The sequence below is a fragment of the Lates calcarifer genome, linkage group LG6, assembly GCF_001640805.2.
Source record: "Lates calcarifer isolate ASB-BC8 linkage group LG6, TLL_Latcal_v3, whole genome shotgun sequence".
Classification (NCBI taxonomy): Eukaryota; Metazoa; Chordata; class Actinopteri; family Centropomidae; genus Lates; species Lates calcarifer.
In genome coordinates this window covers 22,447,469-22,459,614 of record NC_066838.1, presented here as the reverse complement: position 1 = coordinate 22,459,614, position 12,146 = coordinate 22,447,469, and the positions used below count along the sequence as shown (strand labels likewise).

Sequence of the window (12,146 nt, the reverse complement as noted above, 5' to 3'; positions counted from 1 at the left end):
TTTTATCTGAAATTCTTATTGGTAATAAGGAAAGGAAAATATGATGCAGCAATTTTTTACACATACCACTAAGTGGCATCAATTTAAAAGGTACACAGTTCATGAAAACAGTCTTAAAATACTAGGGGCCATGCGTGACAGTAATCACACATTTCAGTATGTGGAAAATATAAACATTGTTTTTTGAAATATGTTAATTCAAACAATGTATTGGAATAAATTTGAAAGTGTCACCTTGTAAGCTTGAAGAAAAATGACAGCCTGTGCAGTTACATATAATCAGACAGACAATATTAACCTCAGTCAGGGTTATTTTAACAGACAATGCTGTGATAGTGCATATACATCAAGATGACACTGACATATTTGTCCACAGTGATGCAATAATTGCAGAATTAGTAACCTGAACTTCATGTTGGTGTAAAACTTTGGATGAATATTGTGTTCAATGGGTTGAAACACTGTCAGTATATAGCATATAGTATAAATATCCAGAGTCCATGGAGCTACAAACTGTACACCTTAGTAACATTGTAAACTGAAGATTAAGCATCCATCTGGCAACTTAGTGGGGAGTTATCTGTTCTATTCATTTTTCCTACAGTGCACTTGATTATAAAACAGATTGGCCAAATGCTTAAAAGGAGCAAATGTGACCCTTAATTACTGATTTAAGTGGAGAAGTACAGTATCTGCTAATAGGGTTGGGAAAAGCTGAGTGAATGTGCAGGAGGGTATGGTAATGCTGGTGACACATTCAGGAGTCAGCTCCCTGGAGTAACTGGAGTTACTGCCGGGCAGATTTGAGTCCTTTACTCTCCCTCGAATTGAATGGCACTGAGGAGGATGAGGAGGAAGAGGAGCAGGTCTAAGAGGTAATTTAGAAAACCATACTGACATTTCTGCATGTTCAGTCCATTTAATCGTATATAATTACTGCCTACCTATGTTTCAAAGCAGCTTTCATTTTTAATTTGCCATTGTAGTTGTTTCCTACTATTCATGCATCAATTAGCTCATGTTAGTGCAATGACAATCATCAGATACTTCAGACCTGCTGCAGAGGCGTAATCACAGTGAACATCTTGTTGCCCTTTATGTTTTGTCATATTTACTGTAAATATCTTGCATGTTAATGCAATCAACAGCAGGGCTGCTTTGACAGATTTCTCTTGTTGCATATGGAACTGACATTTCAAACTAGACAATGCATTCAGAGTTTGTCACGAAAATTATGAAAAGTGAAACATGCTTAGTCATTTAATTAAAAAGGTCATCGTTGAACCACTGGTTGTGTGTAAGGCAGAAGAACGTGTCCCTCAATCTAAATTTCCATAGTATTCTTGAGAAAACTGTCAGCAGTAATGTAAGGTGTGCTTAATCTGTAGTGAACAGGCAAAAAATATATGAAAATGATGGTAAGGTTCAATTCTGTGTAACAGTCAGGAAGAATATATATCACATCCTAATTTAACACCTTAAAAAGAGACTGTCCAATATAAGTCCTGTGCCTAAATGACAAACACTCCAGTTACACAGTATAAGATTTATCAGTATATTAGTATTAAATAATGTTTGAAATTGAGTAATTTTTTAGTATCTCAAACTATGAAAGTCTTCTTCTCGAGCAGAACAAATATAAACACAGAGCATAATGTAAAAACTGTATTAGCAAATCCCAAGAGGTATTTTTCTTCAGGTTTTGATTAAATTAGAAATGTAGAATAATCAGAATAATCAGGTTTGTTTGTTTAGGGGAATGAATACTTGAAAATAAAATAAATAAAACACACTTCTAAGGGTATATTTGTCAGTACAAACATGTTTGAGGTGATAAGTGATAACTGAAAAGTTGTCCACAGACAGATCAGATATGGGCAGTGGATATGAAACTAGTAAATTAACTCTGAGAGGGTGAGGGCTTTCATAAACTGTCGGTATGGTGATGATTTTTACGCTAATTAAAATTACTCAGACTATTTTGCTGCCATATCTATTCGGAGATGATGAATTCAATTATAGCCATCAGATCACAATTATCTTTTAAAAGAAGCAAATAAATCTGATTTTAAAAAAAAGAAAAGAAAAGCTATGTTGTGCACACTGCAGTTAGCCCAAGGAATGCTACTCCTCTCGAGCACAATATCTTTATGAGTAGACAGAACCACATCCCTCACGATGATCTTAATTAACTTCTACTCTCCTGTGAGGACACCAGCTGAATAAATCTCAAGGACAATAGACAGGATTAATTCATTTATTTACCAAGCAAGTGCAGCTCATCAAGTTCCGATATGAGCACATCTCCTTCATGCAAATGGCTCTTTGCTGGAACGCTTCCTCACTTCAACCCCGATATCATGATCCCTCATTGGCCCTATGTTTATTTAAAAAGAACTAATCAAGCTGGATGAGTATGGGGGGGATTTGCCATTGTTTTGAGCCTGACATCCTAAAACTACATTAGCAGAGCAGATATGGTGAAAAGTTGGCACAGTAAACAGGTCTCATAAAATCCATTCTTTATTGAAGTGAATGCCCAGGATAAATCTTGCACTTTAACGCAATAAAAAAGCACAAATCTTGCCATAATGTGTAAACATAATCTCTACTCTGAGGGTTACATTTTATGTATAAACATGTGCTTCTCATTTTCCAACACCCAGAATCAAAACCTGCCAGGGAAAAAGGGGGGAAAAAATGTCTTTTCTACTTCTGCTGCTTCTTCGGTGTCGCCTGTCCTCTGTGTACAGTATATACCACTGTGTTGTAATCAAACAACCAGTTAAAAATGCTTATCAAGGACAACCACAAAGTTTTATGTGAACAAATAACTCAGGATATATGAATATGCTAATAAGCCAATCCAAGGATTTGCTGTGGCTATGATTACATACCCCAGGGGTGTAAACCAAATAAAGAGTTTTAAAAAAAAGTCAGCCTCCTCAGTAATTTAATACTCCCCCAATCTGTTCTACCCTCTCTGTAAGCTTCGGCAGAAGTAGAGTCACTGCTGCTCTGTGTGCAGGAACATCAGAGAAATGTGTTATTTTCCTCTACATAGGAAATAGACATGGGCATGATGGAAATTGCCTCCTTCACAGACCCCTGTGAAGAGCATTTTCATATTTTCATGCCTTCATCATTTCCTTTGAAAACCATGAAGGGAGGGGGGTATGGATCCTGCATGGCACACAGCGTTTGATGCTTTCACCACCGTGTGTTAAAATGGATCAATGGAACAAGACAAGAAAGCTGTTGGCAGAGCTGTGCTGTACCCCAGAGTGAGATGACAGTTGGGTAGGCCAATGGGACAGGAGGTGGGTGGGGGTTAACAGCAAGAAAGAGTCTGTGGTAGTCCCCTTTATCTCCTCCCTCTCTTCTTCCTCTCTCCCTTTGATTTCTGTTGACCAAAATCGACTTGGGGACATTTGCTCATTGATGGATCTTTTATTTCCACTTTGCTCTAAAGTAAGATATGAGGAGTTGCCTTGCAGCTATGGATTAGCTTTGATTATGTGACAGAAGTTATCGCTGCACACAGCTGTCTCAGGGCCAACCTATAGGGTTCGGACTATACATATGGGAACAGGAGATGTGTCGAGTGGAATACTAACGTTATCAGTACTGTAGTGACTGATTGTACAAAAGAATTAAAATCATATTTGATAGATGGTATGATGTTAGAAAAAATGTCACATCCTGACAAATTCTATGTTTTTAAAGGCTTAACCAAAATAATTGCACCCACACAATGACTAAAAAACAGCACTGACTCCCACAGAACAAAACAAATAAAACCCAAAATCTTCAGATGACAAAAAGCACTTGTTACTGGCATCAGCAAAAGGAGCCAACTGACCATGCTGCCTCAGCCCTCAGACAAAAGGGGAGGGAGGTGTGAAGAGGGACAGAGAGCCCAGAAAGTCTCTGAGGGTGTGAATGTGATTTAGAGATGGTGTGCACTGTTTACACGGGCTGCCTGGAGGGATGCGCTTCTGTTGGCTCGAGAACATTGTTAGCATGGGAGGCACGTTGCTCCGACCCCACTTCCCTCTGTGTGTCTCACTCTCCCTCTTCCTCCAGCTGCTCAGGGGCATCGATGGTCTGGGAAAGATTAATGCATCTTCAACGGCATGTCGTGAAATCAAATTAGTGTACTCTGATCCAGAGATGTGGAGAGTTTAGGCCAGGGCTGCAGCAGGGACAATTCCTCAGTAACCTACAGCTCTTCTCCACGCCATGAAAGCTACAGTCTGTTGATTATCCCAATAGGTGACATGCATCTGCTTTGACTTTGTGTTTTTTTCATGTCAGAACAACACACTGTGTTATTGATTTACAGATTTATCCAGATAATTATCATGACCTGTTGGATTCTGTGTTTTGTCTTAATCGCATTGATTTCTAGCTCCACAATGCATCATTCAATTATATCAGGGGAGAAATGTGGAAAACAAAGGCACTCGTGGCAATGTCACTTTGCATTATCTCAGGTATGCCCACGTTATTGCAGGTTTCCATCAAATTCAGTCAAGGATGAACACCTATCCAGACACAATATGCTGTTAAAATTGGATTTGCTGGGGAGAAATAGGGGATTATTACTATTTCAGTGTTCTGTTAGTGTACACCGCTTTTTGTCACTGTTGTATTTGATCATGTAATCAGGCAAGGAAAGATAGAGTCATTCACAGAGCTTACAGAGTAATAACCTGAAGGTGTTTCCATCGGTGTGGTGCATGTGGAGTGTGTGAATCAGTGGGAAAGTCTGTCCTTGGATATGGAAATTCATAATTATCCCATGTGAGCTGCTCCAGCACGCTCGGTCACGTTGTCCACCCTTAACCTGTACACTCTGAGCTGAATACTTTTGCATTGCTCTGCCCACACTGGCTCAGCTATATTGATCATTGCCATTCTGTGTAGCTCCTGCTTACAAGTGTATCCAACATTATTAGCCTTGTGATTAGCATTGCGTGACCTGTTCTCTCCCACTGAGAAACAGGTAAAACGATGCCATTATTTAGCAAATTAGATTTATTCTTGAGGGTGCTCAGAAAACGTAATATCTGCAGCTCTTGGGAAGGGAGGAAATGCACGAGAGTCGCATTTATAACACTATACAGTGAGCCTTCGTACAGTATGAACTTTTGACCTGCAGAATAGGATTGGATTATGCCTAATTGATTTTACAGCTCAGAGGATAATCAAGACAAGATAAGTAATAATGACTATTGACATTCTGATAAAGTTAACAACTAGTCAATATAGAGGCACTTTATGTTTAAACAATGAGGGTCAGTCAGCATGTATGATTCATCCAGACAAACATGTAACTGCTACTGTCAATATGCAACCTTTCAAAATTATAAACATCTGAGACTTGGACATGTTGCTGTTGCTATATGAAAACTTTGTAACTCCAATTTTGATACAAAATTGTTTTTTTCAATATTTTTCTTTTAACAAAAAAATGTATCAATGCCTTGAGGATAAGCCAAAAGTAAAACTGTTTTTTAGGACTTCAAAGTTGGTATTTTGAACAACAGGGATTACATACAGATATTATTTTAAAATGTGTCACTATTTGATTAGTGGTGGGGAATAAACACTTAGAATGTACTTCTTCAGTTCAACAAGCATCAGCCAATTGATACTGACCAGTGGGAACAGGCCATGTGGAAATGTTATTTTGCAAGATATCAGAGCAACAGTTATCAGAGCATCTACATTTAGATATTGTTTTGATAAATATTTTCAATCATAAATCATTTCATGCTCATTTTGACATGTCACAGTAGGAAAGGCACAGGTGTAAATCATAAAATTACAGTAACACAATGTCAATTTACGTTGCATTGTATTGCAACAGCAGCATCTGCAGTCACAAGTGGTAATTAAGTCTACTGGGCTCTGAGCCCGAGCAGTTAAGCAGTTTCCATGTACAGAGAATGTAGCCTATCAAATCACTTGTGTATATTCCCCATGATCTCTGGCTCCCAGAGCTAGAAGTGCAGTTACAATAACAAATGCACCAAACTCCTTTTGGAATTCTTAATATTTTTGCAGGTTTTCAATCACTTGAAGTATTTTTAACTGATCCACATTTCACATTGCTCTTGAACTTGCTGGTCCTGATTCTGGCAATATAACCTGCTAGTGGGAGATCATTCTTGCTCACCAAAGTTACAAAACAGACATTCAGGGGGCAGAGTGGGAATGGCAGGGGCACCATTCTCTCCATTACAAATCAGTGTTCCATCAAAACAGTTCTGAAGCTGTTACTTTAAGTTAAAATGGTCACAATGTTGCTTTAATGGTTGCTGAATTTCATTAGGCTGCTTCCATTTTTGAGTCCTGGAATTGTGGATGCTGTCTCATCGTCAAACTGAAGCACATGACTAGAACAGAGTCATGTTATTAGTAACACCTGTGCTTTTCCTACAATTACAAGGCAAAATGTCTGTTGTGAAATGTGCCTATCTAATGGAGTAAAATATAAATCCCACAAAATAGCCTCAAAGCTGTGGTTATGTTCAGTTCCTGAGTAAATCTACTTCGCTATTTTATCACCTGTGTATTCACATACACACAACATCTCTGACATCTGTCTTATGATTTCAATTTCAGCATATTTTGTGAAGGTGGAGGTTGTCACTATACACAAGGGATGAAGTTAAAGTGCCACTTGTGACAATAAAAAAGTACATGTGAATTGTTACATTAGCTGCAGCTGCACAGGCTGGTGGAGATGGTGGTGATCAGTCTTAGGCAAGGCAGGTGTGATAGGCCACGCAGCAGGCCTAACAAAGACAGATTGGGACCTGCAGGGCACATAGCTATAACCAGCAGATCCTCGCTCACACTCCAGCTTAAAGCTCTAAAATGTGACTGTGTATGGATCACTGCTGACGGAACAGAGATACCACACACATAAAACACAGGAGACATATGCAAGGCAGTAGATACCTCTAAAATAACATAGCAACATAACATAACAAGGAGTTACAAGGTTGAAGTGGACAAAGAAAGGAGCGTATTCTACCCTCAGAAGACAAATATCCTTAACCCCTCCAGTACGTTATATTTTGGGACATGCTTTAGTGAATGGAAAACGGAAAGCATCATTTGTCCAATTTTTATGAACTCATTACAGCATGTTAGGTGGTCACTTTTAAAGTCTGAGAACCAAGAAGATGAAATTCTACAGCATTGGAAAAAATCAAAGTGGGGCCTCATTCACAAAACATGTCAATTCCTCCTTCAATACCCTTCATTTGAGGTGAGCTCCAGTTTAAGATTCGGAGCATGTGCGCTTGAACCAGCCTTTGGACAAGTGCACACATCCCTCGCATGAGCTTCTCTTTACCCTATTGACTGAGGATGAGCCTGTCACTGGATCCGGATTAAAGTCTTAAGACTATCTATAAAAGGGGGACGGGCGATGAGGGGGACTTGTCAAAGATTTGTTTGCTGTCAGGGGTTTGTTAGTGCCAGGAGAAGGTATGACTGCAGAATAGCTAAAGCCTCGATTTCTCTTCCTGCTCCAAAGTCACCTCAAGATCAAACCTCTCTCTCGCCGTGTAATAATGAAAATCAACCTCTTAATTAATCATTAGCATCCTGTCATTATATTAACAAGTCAGGAACCTGGTGCCACCAGAGGCTCTCTATCAAATCTATAAAACCCATGAGTTCTAATTTAGCTGTCCCCCCAGATGCTTGCCAGCCTGCTCCATGTGCCAGTCTGCTCTTACGCAATTCCCAACTTTTCAACACAGAGGTCAGAGAACATCTGAAAATTCTAACCAAATGGGACAGCTATGTTGTCTGGTAAACAGAGTGTTACTGCACAAACTATGAAGCATAAACTTGCACTGCATGTGCATCCTTCTGATAAGAAATGGTCACTGTTTGCCTCCTATTTAAACTCAAATAGGCCTAAAACTTTTGTGGGTCCAGTTTGCTGAGCTGTATGTGTGGTGACAAACATAAACAAAGTCTAGTCAAAAACCAAGGATGCCCAGAAGTCATAAAATCTACTTGTCAGTCATTCCCCTCTTTATATATAAGGTCTAATCCCCTTTAAAAGCTATTAGAAATTACATCTATTCTGTTTGCCTTGATAAAAGATCAAACGTTACCTGCATCTCTGTGCAAACAAAATGCTAATGGAAGGCCACCCAAATGGCTGCATACTGGGCGAGCACGTCCATGGGACCCACATGCAGATTACCTGCCCGTCGACCTGTTTCTAATTATCATTCGTGTTTACAAACTTTCATCTCTTGGGACTGGCCACAGAACCAGCTGCATACGAGATGAGCAAACAGAGGCTGCAGCAGCACACAGGAGTGGACATGAATTTATTCATAGTGAAAAGAGCCCGTCTGCGCAAGGGCCCCCTCGTCTCCCCGTTGCCTCCCCCAGAGAGCAGACATTTATGAAGACATTCCCTTAAAATCATTATAATAGCATTACCATTCCAAGCAGCCACTACCTGCGTCATGATTGCATTTGTTGCTCTTCCAGACCTCCAGCCAACCACCCTACACACACCCACCCCCACCCCCCCATTTCCTATATCCCACGGATTTAACCAAGCAAGGTGAGGGAGAGTGCAGCGTTTGCATCTCCCTCGGGATGTGTGGAGAGGCGCTTACCATCGGCACGTTTTACACGCGTTCTTCACAGTCAGAGAGCCTCCATCACTACCCACGGTGGGGGGGGAGGGGGGGGCACAGCCGGCTGACATGCAGCTATGGCACAGCAATCTGTAGGGGAAAAGGATGAATTGTTAATAAGAAAGAAAAACACACCAAAGTCCCAGTGGACCTCTCTCCCACACACACAAATCAGGTACACACTCTGAAGTGCAAACTCATAATAATGACAGATAATGCATGGACACACATTAGCGTGGACCTGTTCTCTATGAAGCTTTTTTTTTAAATTACATTCTTATCTACACTAAATATCAGACTTTGAAGTTATCTTTAAGTGCTGTATGTAGTTTCCAGCATACCTTTTTTTCTTTATGTTGATGTTTTTCAGTATAATAATATATATTTTAAGTGACCATGTTTAAAGATGCCCATTTCGCTGCGCTTTTGTTTGATACACTTCAGGTGTCTTTGAAACCCGCTCAGCCCAAAAAACACGTAGACAATGTTGGTAGCTTCATAACTGATGGCAGCTGTGTGTGCTGTCAGCTTTGCGTCAGTCAGCTCTATCAAAACAAGAAGCTCGGTCCACAATTACGGCTTGCTGTCACTTCTTGATGAGGCATGAAGACAACAGAACAAGTTGTCAGATTGAAGCTCGCACTGCTCAGATATTGTATACATGACATGAAATACATGACGCCTGCCTTCACTTCCCACCATACAGACCACACATTTTAATATAAAAAAATAATAAAAGAAGAGAACATTTTGAGTGACAAATTAATTTAACAATTATATTGCTTCATATTAAAGAGAAGCTGCTGCTGCACTAAAGTTGCAATCACTGGATTGTCCAACACACACTGGAAAAGCCACACACACCAAGGGCAAAAGCTTTTTGTTTGGAGCAGTTATTAAAATAGAGATGGTTATTCCCATTAGTTAAATGGGTGATTAATGCACTAATGAATCATTAGGGAAGATCATTGTGGGTTAGAGTATACCATTTCATGAAGTAATTGAGCTCAATTAAGCCAATCTCTGAAGGGCTTGCCTGGTTCTCCCAATGTCTGACCACTGTCTGTCTGACCTTCAGCAAGCCAGAGGGCCCATAAGAGCAGGCAAAAACCCCAAGAGAGAGGAGGGGAAAAACAGAGAAGAAGGGGAGTGAGCATCTCCAAAATAATCCTATGCTCCCAAAACAAATTGGCACTTGTCTCCAGTCTAAGTGCTGCAAGGATGCACCATGGGGAAAAGAATCAATTCCACCTGACCTTCCAACTTAATCACCACTCGCTCCACTGCCGCTCTGTTGAGACCTCCAGCACTGTGAGATGATGCAGAGGGCAAGGCCTGCAGTGGGCCAGAAGTCAGTGGAGAAGGCTATAGCAGGCATTTTTGATTCATTTAAGACCAATTTCCAAGCTATCGAGTCCTTTAAACACATTTTCAGTTATTTGTGCAGGATTTAAAACACGTGACAAATAATGTGATTCAAATTTTTGCTAAATGTTAAAAGTTATTCAACAATTCAATATAAGCCTTCACATGCTTGCCATATGGCATGCTCTTCAATGCACAGGGAGAAACCAAAATGTAGTGAACTTAATGTACTGTAAAGTTGTGCAAAGTAACAATCTGCTAAAGAGCAGTTTGTTTTAGTTGAAATGTGTCTATAAATAAATGATTTAGATCAAAACTGTCAAAACATTAAGTAAGAAGTGTGAACATTGATAATAATGGTACATAAAAACAGAACTGTGAAGAGTGCTGACAGTGTTGTTTGAAAATAATGTGATGTTAACAAATATGAAGGTACATTTTATTTTGGAAAGTAATATTTTTATTCTATTTTACTGATTTACTTGAGACATTTTTGAATGATACACTTCACTACACAACACGAACATCTGATTTACTTTGAAAGCTCTATACCAGTAAAATAAATGAAAATTTCTGTTTCTATTTGTCTCTTCTTCTCCCACTCTGGTCCTGTTTGATAGATTTCCGGCCTAAATGTCAATTTCATTTTTTCAATGCTGTTAAATTTCCTCACATTCAAGAACTTCATACATCTCCATATCTGACCAATCAATATTCTTTTAGTACTCTTTGAACCAACCACTTGTTAAACGCAGCTCTTTGATACTGTACAACCCTCTACCCCCTCATCCTCATATCATCATCATCACCACCAGCAGCTGGTGCTTCTCCACCACAGGGTCCAGACTCAACATTATAGAGACAACAGTGAAAAAACATTCTGTTCGTGTCATTCTCAACATGTTTATTCTAGCTGATGTCTCATTACTGAAATCCAAATCTGTTTTTGTTTTTAAACTGTCTTAATATTGATAGTAGGTCACAACTGGAGATAGTTTTATTGTAACATTGCAGAATGTTCCTAAATGCTGCCATTCTTCTTGTGTTATCAGATGTCATGATCTTTAAAATCCATTTAACATCTAATGTGCCAGTTTATAATGTTTAAACAAAACAGTTACAGTTTACAGAAAACATTTCCAGGTGGTTAATTCTAACACATTGTTTTCTGAATAATAATATTGTAAATTATTATTATTGTTTAGAAATATCTTGATGATAATGTTGACACTGTTGTGGTTCATAGTTTCAGGACCCAAATGCAGACACACACCAAGGTAGAAAGGTGAAATGAAGGTACTTAAGTAAATGAACAGAACTGGCTTACAAGTAGACGGGTAGGACGACCTGGCAAACACAAATCCAAAAAACAGGTAATCCAGTAACAGTGAATGAGAGCACAGGAACACAGCAGCAACTAAAGCAGATGACCTGAGAGAGAGACAAAGGAGAAGCACGAGTCCAAGCAGACTGGAGAATGAGGTGCAGGTGGGGAGAGACCAGGTGACTGCAGGGCTGATTGGAGAAGTGGGAACAGGTGAGGGGACAAGACACTGGAGGGAAAAAACACACAAGGACAGGAAGCTAAACTGTAAATAACACAACAAGGAAAGTAATTTCAAAATAAAAAAAGGAAATAGCACAAAGTCCAGGGAGTATACAAAGCTCTAAGGCCGAGGCAGGGTGAGAAATGGCAGCGGACTGGTTTGACATTGTCACTGTAATGTGCTCATGTTTCATACCTCTCAGTCTGCTGCACACAACAAGACTCCTGCTTGAACCTGAACAGAGGGCTGGTGTTCTCCTGCACTGAACTGGCACTTAATCTGGTTTTCTAACTGGTGTGCTCAGTTGATAATTAAAACAAATAAATCCTCAACATATCTTGGCCATGTTTTAGTGTTGAGTTTGTTTATTACAGGGAATTTTGTTTTGACATATGTCAGATTAATTTCATTATTTGGCATGAAAAAACATGATACATGATTTTGATTTCTTTTCTCATTAATCATTTGATTTAATTTGTGCTCTCTTTCTGTCTGGTAGCCACATGTACTTTGCAGTTAGTCCTACCTGTGCAGAAGCCTCTTCAGG

General features: G+C 39.5%; 1 long non-coding RNA gene across 1 annotated transcript; it reads right to left on the bottom strand.

The window, feature by feature from the left end:
* Nucleotides 1-2,491: 2,491 nt before the first annotated feature.
* On the bottom strand, nt 2,492-11,585 carry LOC108884100 (uncharacterized). The gene is made up of 3 exons (XR_001961027.2): nt 11,380-11,585; nt 8,667-8,777; nt 2,492-4,107 (listed from the first exon to the last, which is right to left on the bottom strand). It is a non-coding gene; the product is annotated as an uncharacterized LOC108884100 (long non-coding RNA).
* Nucleotides 11,586-12,146: the final 561 nt, after the last annotated feature.